Source organism: Chrysemys picta, chromosome 4 (genome assembly GCF_011386835.1).
Source record: "Chrysemys picta bellii isolate R12L10 chromosome 4, ASM1138683v2, whole genome shotgun sequence".
Classification (NCBI taxonomy): Eukaryota; Metazoa; Chordata; order Testudines; family Emydidae; genus Chrysemys; species Chrysemys picta.
The window spans coordinates 32,501,975-32,515,288 of NC_088794.1; the positions used below are offsets into that span (position 1 = coordinate 32,501,975).

A 13,314-nucleotide genomic window follows, 5' to 3' on the forward strand; every position below is an offset into this window, starting at 1 on the left:
AAAGAAAGACAGGGTTGTTTGTAGGACACATGATTTCATTTTACAAGAGAGAGCGTTGAGAGAAATGGCTCTAATCTGAGAGTCAAAGTGGGTCAGATAATCTCTTTTATTAGACCAACTTCTGTTGGTGGAAGAGAGAAGCTTTCAAGCTTCACAGAGCTCTTCAGCTCTGGAGAAGGAAACTAGAATGTCCAAATTAAATAAAAGGTAGGACAGACTTAAGTTTAACTCCTTGACCATCTTTAGACAGACAGTTGAAGATGCTCCTGATCTGCCTACACGATATAGGTGGAGTAGATGGAACAGCATTACACTGGCTCTATTCTTCTCAAACAGGATGCCAGAGAGATGGGCAACTGAATCTCTTTCTCCAAGGGCCTTTGCCTGTGGTGTCTCCTATTCTGTTCCCACCCCTCCACCTTTTCAACATCTACATGAGACATGATGATACAGTTATGAGACAAATCTCTTCTGACAATCTATACCTGTAGTTCTTTTCTTTAGATGCAGTCGATGTTGCCAAATGTGTCAAATTCTGCAAGACATCAGCATCTGCATGAAGAACAGCTGGCTCATATTTAACTCAGGCAAGACCAAGGTGATGATTCCTTCTTCCCACCAACATTGTGAATTAACTGAGATACCTATCACTTCCACTGAGGCTGTCTGATCTCTCTTTCAAAGTGGTGCAAAGTCTTGGACTCCTGTTGGAATAGTCATTAAACCTGGACAGACGGGGGTGACAATGTCAAGAAATGCATTCTGTCAAATATAATTGGCTAGACACTTAACCTTGTCTTCTGGGAAGAGGGCCTGGCCACAGTGATCCATTGATGGATGATTGTAAATCATTGTACTTGGAGCTGAAGGTGGAACCAATATTGATGCCCCCAGCTCATGAAAAACATAGCTGGGTGCCTCTTCAGTGATGCAGGCCACCAGGAACACACTAGGTCAGTACTCCTTATCTTTGTCCCCTAGTTCACTCCTGTCAATTCAAGGCTTTGGTCCTAATTTCCAAAGCCACCAAATTATCAAGAACTAGCTATAGCAGATACCACCTCTTCATGCATGACCCACGCCGATAGCTGTCCCATTCTGGGACAATGCAGCTAATCAAACCTAGGACAGTGGTTACAAGAGTTGGAGAGAAAGCATTCTGTCAAGGGGGTTTGTATTTGGTCTAATTTTCCCTTGTAGGTTAGTCGAAGCTAAAGCCTGAGTCCAGCAGAGGGTTTTGAACTTTCAAAGAGTGGGGAGCTCATGGGACTTGCAACTCCAGCAAACAGTTCTTGATGCATCTCTAAGACAAGGTAGGAAAGTGTACAACTTCTACACAAAAAGGAAAAGCAACTGTGAGTTGAAGTTCGTGTCTGATTAGAACTCTTGAAAATTTTTTTTTTAAATAAACCATAGATCTCCTGCACTCACTTGCTTTACCATATCCTCCTGATCATCAATTGCTAGTTCAGGCATGTTCTGCTGTATTATTGGTGTCATGTCTTCCCATACTCCTCCACAAACACCCACTTCTTGCTTCCCACTAGGAACCCATTGTCTAGCGCTGAACGTTAATATCACTGTGGTTTAAAAGGAAACAGTCTTTCCCTTAAGAATTCAATGTCTTCTTTGGAGGGTGTCTGGTTCCTTACAAGTTCTTAGCCCAGCCCTCTTCAAAATTTTGTACTGGGCAGTGACAACTGTTTCAACAGATATCCCAGGGGTCGTCAAAGGCAGTGCGAGAGATCTGAAATCATGACTCCATTCCTCCAGCACAACACACTAGACCAACAGGAGGAGTACCCAGAGGAAGTTTTAAACCAGAGTCCCCTTATTGTGGGCAACACACCTATCTAACCTAAATTAGTTGGCACTCTAAATATTGCATGCAGCCTCCACGATGGAATAATAAAGGCCTCTTCAAGACACTTCCAGGTATCTTTATTATAGTTGAATAAGATTATTAGTTTACAGATAAAGCAAAACCCCAACACCCTAGCATGCATGACATGCTCAGAGGCTTGAAACATCCATATCAAAGCTCCCAGGAGACTAACGTGATCAGTAACAGGTGCTGACTTTTGGGCAGTGAGTCTTCTGCCTTGCTGACATGAGAGCTTCCTCCATCGCTGGTTCTCTCATAGAATTCTCTGTCCTCTTCAGGTGCAGTGGATCCTTTGAACAGTAACTGCCTGAGCCAGAGCCTATGGGAGTCTTTCCGTTTACTTCAGTGGGCTTTGGCTCAGGTCTTACATAACCCAAAAGCTCTGTAAAGAGGCCACTTGAAAGGAACTAGAAAGCTCAAGAACAGCTCTGCAGGAAGGAAGTCAGAAATTAAAGGTGTGGAAAACCTACTGAAGCATCTTTCATCCATTCTCCCCACCCATTGCAGGATTGTTCCCTGCAGTGTTTTAGTTCAGTCTAAGTTAAAATTGCTCCAGCGATAGTAATGGGGATTCCATCATGACCCTAGGAGAGATCTGTCCACTGTCTAATAAGAGTAGCTTCTGTGTATAGATACCAGGGAGCTGATTCTTGTACAACTACACTACTACAGAGAAACATGATTTACAAACTGCAATAGATAGGAATTGGTATGCATTAAGAAGTGTAAATGGGAGAAGATGTGAAAATGGAGGAGGATAAAATAACTCTATAGCTAGAAGTCATCATTCTTTTCTAACCTGAACATGTCCCTAATATTATCAAAAGCAGCTTGGTGTTTTGGGAAACCATCTGGCTTTAAAATAAGTGATGCTAATTCTGAAATACTGGCTTGAAGTTTGCCAGACTTGGAAATCATCCTTCTAGTGAACTTCAGGATATGAAAAGACAAGACATTCTGTACGGCAGTTCAGAATTCAAATCACCTTCAAGAGCGGAGTCTGATGTCAAACCGCTACTTCAGCAAATCAGAAAAGTCTGGCACGCTGGGGGAAATGGGCAACAAGTTGGTTGGGGAGGACAATCACTGCCAAAAACAAACAACTTGGCTTAAATATGCCTTGTTTCAAAATCTTCCTATAATGGCTGTAGCTAGAACTCTAACTGAGATACAGAGCATAGTGTTAGAATTGATACAGAATATGAAGAGTTGCGAGCAGAAGCATCTATTTAAGACATTAGGTCAGCTGAACTATCTGTTCCAAATATTAGATGGTATTATCAAGCCACATCTTAAAGTGAGAGTGGACTAGAATTGCTCTCATCCAACCAAACACAGGGACCTATATTCTGAGCTGCACCCAGCAGAAGGTAGCTGAAATAGTTGCAGCTCCCTGATCCTGGGTCAGTTCTGTGCCAGCCCTGGTGTAGATTAGAACGACCTGGGGACAGCTCTGATTTACACTCCCTGGAAATGTCCCCCAGGGCCTATCACCAGCCAGGGATAGTCAAAGCTCAACATGTTCTGACCACACCTCCAGAGTGCCCCAACACATGTGTTATGCTGGGTGCTGAAGAGAGAGTAAAATAAGAGCTGAAGATGCCCCCACCCGAGAACAATTTCCAGCATGAGATCCTGCTGATTTCAGTTCCCTTTGTGCTTCTAATGGCAAGAGAATCTTGCCCTAGCTCTCCATTGAACAAAATTATGATAATGAAAGATTAATAATAAATATAAGAACCAGACTCATCTGCAGTAGAAATACACAAAGTGATCTTAAGGAGAAAATAAGGCATAGGTGGCTGCCTGGCTTTTTTACATGCTCCTTGCACAGCTTGAGGCAGGACTAATTCAGCTGCTTGTGCAAATTAGAGCAGCCTCAAGGTTATTCTAACTTGATGGTACAGTAAAGCCCTACTCCTGCCCTTGCAGGCTGCAGCCTTTGGAGGCCTAGAACTCCCCCTCTGTGGGGGAAGAAGTGGTGGTATAGAGCCCAAGCAGCTCAAATGGGACAGAAGGGGGGGCGGGGGGGGGCAGCAAGATTTTAGTTTAAGAAATTCCTCATACAATGGGCCTAACCAGCTCCTTTTGTAGCCATTTATACTAGTGCAAAGTGGGTGTCATATGCCACCTAATCAGAATGCATTTTACACCAGTGCGAATATCTATGCAAGATGGAGGGAATGGTGAATAGGACCAGTATATCCTGCCTTGTGTAGAGAAGCGTTTCCTGTAGCTTGGGATTGCTCTGCCAGCTGGGAAAACTCAAAGTGTCTATTGTTGCCCTCTGTCTCCCCATACAAAATGTGGTAAGTTGCTGTTTAATTATCAATACTGCAACCCTGGTGATTATTTAGGAAGAATGAGCAATCACACTGAACAGCTATAAGAAGAAACACTGGAGACTCTAGCAAAAGTGCAAACGTTTCACAAATCAGGGAAGGCAAAAAAAATCCATAATATATTGCTTTTTATTCATCAAAGTGTGTATTTATCCCCTTCCAGTGAGAGACAATGCCTGCACAGCTGTCTGGCTCTTCCAGAGGGGCAGGGGGCAGGGTTCCTCATCCTCAGTTCTGTTTAGTCTTTGTTATTCTTTCCAAGGTCTCCCCTCTCTGCTGCCAGGGCTTCATTTCACTCCCTTCCTTGGCCTCCAGTGCCCATCAGCCTCTCACATCAAGGTCACCCTTGTCTTTGTTGCCATCCCACTCTTTGTCCTCCCCCATCTCTCTGCTGCAGGTGCCACTTAGCTCTCCTGGGTCCCTGGTATCGTTTTCCTGTTTTTTTCCCTTCTCAGACTTGGTTCTGGCACAAATGAGCATTCAGAAGCTGTATACCACAGGGAGAAAAAGCAAAAACTTAGGTTATGTCTACACTACAGCCTAGGTCAGCATAACTTCTATTGATCAGGGGTGTGAATAAACCACCCCTCGGAGCGACATAAGTTACACTGACATAAGCGCTCGTGTGCACAGCCCTGTGTTGGCAGGAGAGCTTCTCCCGTCGACATAGAACGTCATCACCAAATGCACTGCAGCGTTGCAGCTCCGCCACTACAGTGCTATACATGTAGATGTGCCCTAAATCTCTTGTAAAGGATCAAAGCCACCAATGTTCATTGCCCCAGGGACTTAAACCCATTGTCCATACACTGCAGGAGAGGCGAGTCCAACTGTGGCACAGGGCCAGGGAGAAACTCACAGCAAAAAGATTGATGCATCCTGAAGACAATAGGCTAACACTGGAATCTTGCACTGAGTGAAAAGGGTGCAGTGGGAGGTGGTGGCAGAGGACAGAAGCATGGCAACTGGTGCTAAGTTACCAAGAATAAAAGTAGGCAGTCCAGAGGGCTCCAGGGCTTTTACCTTGCTAAGGAGGCCAGAAAACATCCATTCTTCCCAGCCAGGGTTGCCAATTTTGGTTGGGCGTGTTCCTGGAGACACTCTTTAATTAAAGATTAAGCTTTAATTCCTGGAGACTCCAGGACAATCCTGGAGGATTGGCAACCCTATTCCCAGCCCTCAATCTCATGCAACAGGGTTAGCATGCATTTTGCAGTCCCCTTTTCTGCAGGTGGGGTAAAGGCAGCCATGGTGAGGAGGGGAGCCATTTTGGTAAGATTGAGCTGAATGTGAGACTCTCTCACTCATTTATGGTGCTCTTGCTTTTAATGCCATTCTCCCTGCATATTTAGCTCCACTTCTTGCTGAATTTTGCAAGTTAGGTCACCTACCATGGTTATGTTCACTGCATACACACCACAAAGTTAGTTAACGTATAAATTATCTTGCTGGAAGATTGCAACATAATACTACATCAATTCACAGAATTCAGAGCGATAACACACAAGAACCCCAAAACCACAGAGAGAGAAAGCATGCTGCTCCCTATGCGGAGAAGCACAGCTCACCTCACCTTACTCTAGAGAGCCAACTGCAGATTGACTGCTGCTAGGCCCAGATCACACACTTCCCTACAGAGCCTTCTGTCTGCAAGCAGGATCAGGAAAACCCCCTGACATTTAAAATGAAACTTACAAATTTAAACACAGTTTTCAATACACCATAGTCACAAGCCAAGGTGATCATTTAGTTGGTTCCTAACATTTTGAATGCACAGCTGGGTTCCTTTGCTTGGATGGGATGTGTTCTGGAAGTGAAGCACCTTCAGCAGTTATTCTGTGGAAGGACCTGCAGTGGGACCAGCCAGCAAAGTAGAGGCACTCACAGACATGTAAATTTCTTTCTGCAGACACTCAGATTTGCTAGTTATGGGGTGAAACCCCAGGCATCTTCCACAGGGGAGTAGAGCATGGGGCCCTGATGGAACAATAAGCACAACATCTTAGTTTCCTCTTTTCTCTGAGTAGGGGGGCATGGAACCATCGGTTTTAGCAACAAACCCAAACTCCTCAGCCAAAAGATTGAACTGATCCTGATCTCTTGCAGAGAATTAAACCTGCTTGGCAGTGGTTTTTATTTATTTGTGTCTCCTTGGTCTCTTCCTGATTTAATCAAAACAGAAGTGTTGAAATGCTGGGAGAAATACCAAGCTTGAGGTACATGAATGCCACATCCAAACAAAATACTGGAACCCTTGTCTTTGAGCAAGAGCCTCATTCAGGCGGCAGGGCTGGGAAGATGATCTGAAAGGAACCTGAAACACTTTCACTGATAAGGAAACTGAGGTACAGAGTTGCAGCCCAGCTTTTCAGAAATCACCACTCATGTGGGTGCCCTAAAAATTAGAGGCTTTTTGAAAACAGAGGCCTAAGTGACCTGCCTAGATTCACACAGGAAGTCTGGCAGAGCGGGGATTGTCAAAGGTGCCTAAGGGAGTTGAATTCAATGGGAGTTGGGTGCTTAATTCCTTAGGCACTTTGATAACCCCAGCCCTTAAATAATAACCCATATCCCCAAGGCCATGCTCCCTCCAATCCTTTCTGCTAAGGGCCATTCATCACTAATGGGAGAAACTTGACAAATGTCCAATGTGACAGGTCCCCCACCCTCTCTAACAGATTGTGGGTGGTTCCCATATTAGGTTCTGGTGAGCAGAAAGCATTAAAGGTAGATGACTAAGCTCAAGCACTGGGGCTCCTGGCGGCAGCTGCCAGCAGGTTCCCTGTGAGAAAATAGGCCACATTCTACTGAGCTGAAGTAGCAAGTAGTTCGTGTGCTGCGGACCTGCGGGATCGGTTGACGCTATGCACGTCTCATGCGGCGCCTCATGGTTTCAGACGCCATCCGATGGTCCAGGGACATCTACATCGATCACATCACCAGCCACCGACAGTACCAGGAGGCGTGAGCCAGAGTGACATCGTTTTCCCACTACGAGAAAGGGACCAAGTGACCTTCTCCGTTGGATCATATGAACTGGAACCATAAACTCCCTGAACATTAAATCTCACCAAATGAGGGTCAATCCATCCTCATCATCATATCCACTCATTATTATCCACACCCGAACATAGCCACTTTATGAACTTCATACCCTCATATCTCAATGTCTCTACTTTGACCCATCAACCTTTTACCCCCAATCGGGGATATTGCAGATTATGTATTCCTCATGCCACCTTATCTTAAACCAAACTTTGCACCCTCGATAATCTGTATGTTATTCCCTGATAACCAAAAACTTCTATGCTCAAACTCTGTTCACTATTTTTTTAACCCAGATCCCTAAGTGGCCCCCTCAAGGATTGAGGGGGCCACTTAGGGATCTGGGGCAAAAATCACTACTTGGTCCTGCTAGTGAAGGCAGGGGGCTGGACTCTATGACCTTTCAAGGTCCCTTCCAGTTCTAGGAGATGGGATATCTCCATTAATTTTTTTTTAACATCATCTTAATAAAATTTTTAAATCTCAAGGTAGTTACAAAGCTGCAGCGGAGGCTGTTTGAACAGGGATTTCTGTGTCATAGTGAGAACTCATCGCAAAGTTCAAGTTGCACTTGTTTCAAAGGACACATAGTTCAGCAGCCCCCGGGTGATTTCTACAACATTCCTGTGGTGCGTCAGAGTCTAAGGTCCGCCTCTTATAAAAAGGGAATTTACAGATACTCAGCTGACTCTGCGTTGCCCTTTGGACAGACACATCAACAGCATGGGCTCAGCTCCCTTTCCCATTTCCCCTTTGGTTTTTTGGTCAGTGCAAACTGGAAACAGAGACGACAACTCAGAGCTGCTACCATGACCTTTGGCTGCAACGTGAAATGTTTGCTCTGGCCAATCAGGAAGTATTATCTAATCTCTAAAATAAACAACTTGCCTGCTTAAACTGAATGACCCGATAGCTAAGATAAAAGTCACTCTGCAGATACCTACCCCATACTGGTGGTGTCTGATGTTTCCTAGGGGTGATACATTTCCTCACCCAAGGAAAATACTTGAGCAGTTGAGCTACTGAAATGCCCTTTTGCTCGCAGACAGAAAAAGGGTTGAGGCCCTGATTCAGCAAAGCACTTAAACATGTGCCTAAATCGCACTGACTTCAGTAGGACTTAAAATGCTTTATTGATTTGGGGCCATATAATCAGCCCCTTGGAAAACACAAGGAGTTCCAAAGCCCAGTTATGTTACTGAACCTAAAAGCAAACAACCCATAGAAGGCCTTTCTCTCAGGGTACGTCTTCACTGCAGTTAACTTGCGTTATGTATACTCAAGTTACTCCTCTCAGGTTAACCTAGCTTGCCTGAGAGCAGCCACACTGAGAAATAATACTTGAGCTGTTGTCTTTCAGGGCTGGTCTACACTGAAAAGTTACATTGGCATAGCTACATCACTCCACACCCGTGAGAGACTTAGTTAAGTCGACCTAACCCCTGGTGTAGACAGGTCAATGGAATTCTTCTGCAGCCCAGCTACCGCCTCTCAGGGAGGTGGGCGAGCCCTTCCTGTCGCTATAGTAAGTGTCTACATTGAAGCGCTGCAACATTGTAGCTGTGCCACTGTAGTGCTTTTAAGTGTAAACAGAGCCTTACACTGAGGTGCTATACTCTCTTATGTGGTGCTAAGGCTTCTAGGGGTGTCCCCCGTGGTTCTTAGGCCTGGTCTACACCTAAAACTTAGGAGGACATAGCTCTGTCATTCAGGGCTGTGAACAGCATCAGGTCCTGTGTGACATAGTTAGGGTGACCTAACCCCCACTCTAGACACAGCTAGATCGACCAATTTTTTTTCATTGACCTCGCTGCTGCCTCTCGAAGGAGTTGATTTACTACAGCAACAGAAAAAAAACCCTTTGTCACTGTAGCAAGTGTCTACACTGCAGTGCAGTTGCAGCAGTGTCATGGTCATGCTTGTAATGTAGAAATACCATCAGCACTGCAGTAAGCTGAGTTGCTCTGTGAATTCTTTCCCAGTGAATTGGGAGAGAGCTTATCTGTTCTTTCTGGGCACACGACTGGAGGGAGACTGTGGTAAGGCACTGGAGGACTAGCAGCACTCAAGTGGAGCTAGCCTGCCTCCACCCAGCAGAGTGGTTGTGTTAGTAGTTGACAAATTGTGCTAACTTAAGCTTTAGCCCATTCCCCCCTGTTGGGCCAGCCAATTCAAGTGAAAAGCACTACTGCACTTGAGTTAAGGGTTCTCTGTGTGGATGGGACTCAAGTTTGGGTTTGATATTCCTAAGGTAAATAACATGTAGAAAAACAAAATAATTCTCCCCAGGGAGTGGGAGGGGAAGCTTTTTTGAGGCCACTGAAAAATAGCATAAAAGGCACTTAAAAAATCCTTAGCAGTTCACCTTAAAAAAAAACAAAGCCACACTGTATACATGGAGTCCAGCCTTTCTCACCACGCCCACTTCCACAGTACTGGGGCCACAGCCAGGCTTAGGATTCAGGGGAAAGCCAGCTAAATTATTCTTTGGTCCCTTATTTAACAAAGCTAGGACACCTCTTGCCCAGTGTGAGGCTGTGAATAGTCCGTGAGTGTTAGTTTATCAGGGAGATTTTTTCCTCTCAGCCTCTAGCAATCTATTTACATTTTTGAAGGAGAAAAGTTTGTGCCAACTCCCACTGAAATCAATGGGAAGGTTCTATTTCAAAGAGATTTGAACCGATCCCTAAATGTGCAGTGGAAAGGACTAGAAAAATCCATCTTTTCCACAGAAAAGAACTAAGATTAGCCTCGATGGTAGAAGGGACCAAGAACATCAGGAATCTGGGCCTGAAATCTTTGCAGGACCCAAAGGTTTGCCATGTGCTGGGCTGAGGAAGATGGTTGTTTCTAATGCTACATGTGCAAAGTAACTGAAAGCCTTAGGGAAACTACTGTATATAACCAGCTGTGCATCTAACCTACAGCCAGGCTCATTCCCGGAGCACCAGCTTACCAGACCTCAGTGCACTATTTTCCTTGCATGATACACCAGTAAAACAGCAATGTAAACTCCTCCCCTTTGCCACATCATGCACAGCACTTTATAAATGCAGTGGTTCCAGAGCTCCAGAGTTTTGCAGCCTAGACCTCCATTTGGGCCCCACCCCAAGCCTCGTAGGATACGGTGGGGTCATCCACAAACTCCCTGTACCTGGTAGAAAGACTGTATGCAGAAAGCCCTTTGAAATTAAGAATGACTTAGCCCACAAGGGCTCTCCAAATCCACAAGGCCCCTCCACAGTAACACTGAGCTCTGATCTAGCACGTCTCATGTTCCAAGAGCTTTTCAGACATGAACTGAACAAGATGCAGGGCACCCCGCAAAGCATCTGCTTTCAATGATTGTGCATTATGCTTTTCCCTCTTAAAAAAAAAAAAATCAAGTAACTCCAGGACTGTCATTTCTGGAGAGGAGGCAGTGTGGCCCAGTGGCTAGGATGTGGGGCTAACTCAGGAGAGACCTAGATTCTGTTCCCATCTCTGCCACTGACCTGCTGTGTCCTTGGGCAAGTCACTTCCCCTCTGTGTGCCTCAGTTCCTCCTCCCGCCCTGTATCTATCTTGTCTATTTGGTGTGTAAACTCTTTGAGGCAGGGACTGTCCATTACTATGGGTCTGTACAGCAGGGCCTAGATCTCAGGTCAGACTTCAAGGAACTACCCAGTTAAAAGTAATCAATATTTTAGTCACATGACATCATGAAACTGAAGGATCACATCTTTGGCCCTGTTATATTCCTGTCCTGGTTATTTCATAGAGCAGCGTGACTCCTCAGTCCCAGGGCTTTGCCATGCAGGAAGCCAGGCTGCTGTTTCCTATGTGCTCCTTTCAATCCAATAGCAAACACTGTGAAGGCAGGAGCTTTGGCAGCAGGGATTTTGGTTTGATAACCTCCAAAACTAAGCATTGGTGTTTGCATTATTGGAAATACATTATCTCCTAGGAAACTGGCTGGTTCCCAGGTGGATAAGACCACTTGTGGACTGGGGAGGCTTTGTGGGAGGCCAAGGAAGGTTTCAACAGTGGCCTAATGGAGTAGGTCAAAACTCTTGCTTTGATTGAATCCCCTGTGACCATGCCTCAGTGGGTCCCAACTGAGGATGCCAAATTCAGGACCAACTGCTGAGAAATACGGTAGATACACCCCAAGACTGGTGGCTAATCCCCCATAGGATATACCAAACCAGTAACAAAAGTAAACTTCTTTTTCACCACACTGTCTAACAAGAAATCGTAAAAGCAGTTTCCTTAGGTATCCCAGTCCTTGTATTACCACTGAAAACACTAGATTTAAAGGCGAATGGTTCTTTACAACCAGTCTCATTAAATAAAAGGTTCTTCTGATCTCAAAGGACCAGCCACACACCCAGGTCAATATATAACTTAGACCTTACCCAAAAATCACGCTGATGCTAAAGAAAAAGGGGGGGAAAAAAAAGGAAGGTGAGAGTTAAAATTGGTTAAATCAAATACATACAGTAATTGCAAAGTCCTTTGTTCAGGCTTGTAGCAGTGATGGAATAAACTGCTGGCTTAAGTCAAGTCTCTGATTGCTTCCAAATCATTGGAAGGACCTCAGTCCTTTGGTTAGAATGCTCCCATTAGTACAAGTTCATAGTCCAGAGGCTGGAGCAGGATAGAGGCAAAATGGAGGTGTTTCCAGGGCCTTTTATAGCATCTGCCATGTGGAGGGAATCCCATTGTCCTTACTGTGGAAAATTACAGCAACAAGATGGAGTTTGGAGTCACATGGGCAAGTCACATGTCCATGCATTTCGCCTAGTCATAACAGGAAATTCCATTAAGTGTAGATAGGTGTCTCCCATGGTCCATTGTCAGTCAATTTGAATAGTCCCTCCAAGATGTTCTGGCTAGCTACCTTGTGGGCATAACCCCCAGGAGCAAACATTTGAAATCCAGGTATAGAGCCAATATTCACAACTTCAATGATACATGCATACAGATAGCATAATCATAACCAGCAAATCATAGCCTTCTCATAGACATCTTACATGCCATATTCTGTACAAGATTTGTTGCAAATATATAACAGTGGTTGCAACCATGATCTATATAGTCATATTTTAATCAGATGTCACCCACCCACCCCCAGAAACACTCACGGATTTTCATCATATACCATCTGCCGCTGCATTACAGCTGTCTCACTAGTCACAGTAGAAACCAGCGGGGGCAGCGAATCTGCCAGGAACACAGGGCTGAAGGGGCTGGGAAGGAAGTGGGTTGGATGCAGAACAGCAGCAGAACTGAAGTGGGCAGCAGCTGCAGGAAACAGAAGTAAAGTGGCCTTGGGGAGGTTGGACGGGAGAGAAGCTAAGTTTTGGATTGTGGGGCAGCAGGAGAGGAGTCTCAGCTCAGCTCTCACAGAGTTAACACAGACATGAATGGCTTAGAGAGCTACTGAAGAGCGACAAATGAGAGGAAGGAGGGGCGGATGTAGTTTGCTGGGTTTACACCAAGCTCATTCACTTGCCAGTTCACGTACATTCATTAAACTTCTAACTGCTCCCTCTGGTGGGGAACGTTAGTAAAACCACAACCACAGTGGGTTTTTTGTTTTGGTTTTGGGTTTTTTTGTTCTGTTTTTGTTTTAAGCAAACCAGGCTGCTGGTGAAAGTTGCTGCACTGACACAGCGCTGTAGAGTGACAGCCTCTCCTTCGTCACTCTCAGGTCAGGCAGCAGCGGTGCAAGGTCTCCGTGCACTGTCCCACCTGCGTGTCTCAGGAGCATAGCCAGGGCTCAGGCAGTAGTGTCATTTATGACAGTGGCTTCTGGGATGTGGATTGTTGTCCACCAGGAATGGGGGAGAGGCCTCTACCTCATCTGACACATGCCACCGAACGTCCAGATTTTTGGTCACAGCCACCTGCCCGGATTCCAATCAGTCATCCAGAGGTATGAAATAGGATCTTCTCAAGGCTGAGAAGACTCACATTTCACCTACAATTTCTCCCTCGTGGTTGCTAACTCTATTAAAAAAAAAAATCTATGATGAATTTACTTAAAAAGACATCTACT

At 45.1% G+C, this 13,314-nt stretch overlaps 1 long non-coding RNA gene across 1 annotated transcript; it reads right to left on the reverse strand.

Annotated features, from left to right (window-relative positions):
* Nucleotides 1-4,349: 4,349 nt before the first annotated feature.
* Nucleotides 4,350-12,884, reverse strand: LOC122174858 (uncharacterized). The gene is made up of 2 exons (XR_006177229.2): nt 11,752-12,884; nt 4,350-4,714 (listed from the first exon to the last, which is right to left on the reverse strand). It is a non-coding gene; the product is annotated as an uncharacterized LOC122174858 (long non-coding RNA).
* Nucleotides 12,885-13,314: the final 430 nt, after the last annotated feature.